General features: G+C 39.1%; 1 pseudogene; it reads left to right on the top strand.

The window, feature by feature from the left end:
* Nucleotides 1–1,638: 1,638 nt before the first annotated feature.
* LOC100606042 lies at nt 1,639–2,576 on the top strand (annotated as a pseudogene).
* The last annotated feature ends 308 nt before the right edge of the window (nt 2,577–2,884 follow it).

The following is a 2,884-nucleotide window of genomic DNA, read 5'->3' as shown; positions in this document are numbered from 1 at the left end:
CTATGTGCACGTCTAGGCATAGTACCTTCCCTTGAACTTAATTATGACATAGATTCTGTTGCTCACATGTTTGTTGCTGACCTTCTCCTTATTATCACCATGCCCTCCTACTGCGTTCCTTTTTGCTGAAATAATGAGGATAATAATCAATAAACACTGAGGGAACTCAGAGGCCAGTGCAGGTCCTGGGTGTGCTGAGTGCCGGTCCCCTGGGCCCACTGTTGTTTCTCTATACTTTGTCTCTGTATCTTATTTCTTTTCTCAGTCTCTCGTCCCACCTGACTAGAAATACCCACAGGTGTGGAGGGGCAGGCCACTCCTTCAAAGGTACATCACTACTAGGATTGAATAGAGGTAGACACAGCTTTTACTCAATGTTGTATAAATCACAAATAAAATCTTTGTTTCAGATATTCAAAAATAACCTTCTATAAGATGTTCTTGTGAATATAGATGATTTTTATATAGAAAAATAGAATGTACATTTCATTAATATCAGTGTTAACAGTTTTTGCTGTTGTTGTACATAACAGAACACAGCTCTGGTTATGCTAAGCAAAACCGGGACATTCTGAAAGGATGTTAGGGCTCCTAAATCAATGTGCAGTTAAAAGACCAGGCTTAGAGACAGATAGCAGCCTAGGCAGGTGTGGAGGCTGAGCAGATCAAACCACACAGAATCAGTGTTTCTTTGCAACATCAGCCTGATCTTCAAACTTCACTGTAATCAATTAGATGAGAAAATATTTTTTTGTCAACCTTGAGTCATGAACTCACTCCCTTAAGACAAGGAGAGGCTAGCATCTGACCCCTGCTTAAGCCTTTCTAAACAGAGAATCTCATCTCTCAGTGGAAACTAGAACTGGAAGATCAAGGGGAGAGAATTTCCATGACTCTCAACTTGACACATTGGAAAATTTCCTCCAAAAAATTCAAGTGGAGTGTTAATGGCTGGAATTTAATAGCTGTGCAACCCTCGAAATGCAAATATGTAGACATTTTTCAAAATAAGGAGAAGAAAATCACGCCCTGCCTGGAAAATGTCTATTGCATTGAGTCTGGAGGAAGAAGAAAGCAACAAGTGAGCCCCACTTGTTTGCTCAGGCTTCTCCAGGAGGGGATTGAACTGTTGAAATCTATTCACAAAGAACAAGGTCATTCAGTCAATTATTGCTCTTTGATATCTTGTTCTTTCCTCTCTCTAAATTCATTTGCTGCCAGCATTATAATCAGGAATAAAGAAATTGGTTAGTTCTAAATGTTATGTTTTGGAGCCAGTCCACCTATACAGTACACTTCTCAAATATAAAGAGGGGCAGAATAAGAGAAGGAGAAAGAAAAGAAGAAGAATAGAAACAGAAGCTGAATTAGAAGGGAATGAAAAGAAAGACAAAGGGACACAAAACAAGAAAAATAAAGGGCAGTATCAAAAAAGGCAGAGAGCTGCTTTGAATATCCCTACTTTAGTTTACCTGAAACAAAGTTCATTAGAAATAAAATGAGGAAAACTGGTGAAAAGAGGGGAAAACTTTTGGTAAGAAGATTATTACTCTACCGGTAATAATAGTAATAATCATGCTGCTATTGTATTGTAATCCAATATATATATAAAGTTCATTTTTTCCACTGAAGGAAATTATGAGAAGGAACTTCACGTTGGTGACTGAGTTCATTCTCCTGGGACTGACCAGTCGCCGAGAATTACAGATTCTCCTCTTCACGCTGTTTCTGGCCATTTACATGGTCACGGTGGCAGGGAATCTTGGCATGATTGTCCTCATCCAGGCCAACGCCCAGCTCCACATGCCCATGTACTTTTTCCTGAGCCACTTATCCTTCGTGGATCTGTGCTTCTCTTCCAACGTGACTCCAAAGATGCTGGAGATTTTCCTTTCAGAGAAGAAAAGCATTTCCTATCCTGCCTGACTTGTGCAGTGTTATCTTTTTATCACCTTGGTCAATGTTGAGATCTACATCCTGGCTGTGATGGCCTTTGACTGGTACATGGCCACCTGCAACCCTCTGCTTTATGGCAGGAAAACGTCCAAGAGTGTGTGCTCTTTCCTCATCACAGTGCCTTATGTGTATGGAGCGCTCACAGGCCTGATGGAGACTATGGGGACCTACAACCTAGCCTTCTGTGGCCCCAACGCAATTAATCACTTCTACTGTGCGGACCCACCATTGATTAAGCTGGCTTGTTCTGACACCTACAACAAGGAGTTGTCAATATTTGTTGTGGCTGGCTTGAACCTTTCTTTTTCTCTCTTCATCATATTTATTTCCTACCTTTACATTTTTCCTGCTATCTTAAGGATTCGCTTTACAGAGGGCAGGCAAAAAGTTTTTCTACCTGTCGCTCCCATCTGACAGCTGTTACTATTTTCTATGCAACCCTGTTCTTCATGTATCTCAGACCTCCATCAGAAGAGTCCATGGAGTAAGGACAAATGGTCGCTGTATTTTATACCACTGTGATCCCCACGTTGAATCCCATGATCTACAGTCTGTGGAACAAGAATGTGAAAAAGGCTTTATCCAAAGAATTGTTCAAAAGAAAATTGTTTCCTAAATAAACATCAGTACTGATTTTTGTCATGTTGTCATTTTATTTAGCCTATAATTTTTTTCATAGAGCTTAGTGCAATACAAATTTATCCAAAATTATATATTTTCCTTGAAGGGTTAGGGAAGTTTTATGAAGTGTGAATAAAAGAAATATGAGTATTTACATCAATTAACAGATATTTTGATTTCAATATAGTTTTGCCTGCCCATACCCCAAAGTAAAAATTTCTATAGTGAGGAATCAACATAAATAACAAAAATCTAATTTGTACTTTAGAAAATAAAACCCTTAATACCAGACCTGGGTTTTATTTTT

Source organism: Nomascus leucogenys, chromosome 4 (assembly GCF_006542625.1).
Source record: "Nomascus leucogenys isolate Asia chromosome 4, Asia_NLE_v1, whole genome shotgun sequence".
NCBI classification, from domain to species: Eukaryota; Metazoa; Chordata; class Mammalia; order Primates; family Hylobatidae; genus Nomascus; species Nomascus leucogenys.
This window is presented reverse-complemented; position numbering and strand designations above follow the sequence as displayed.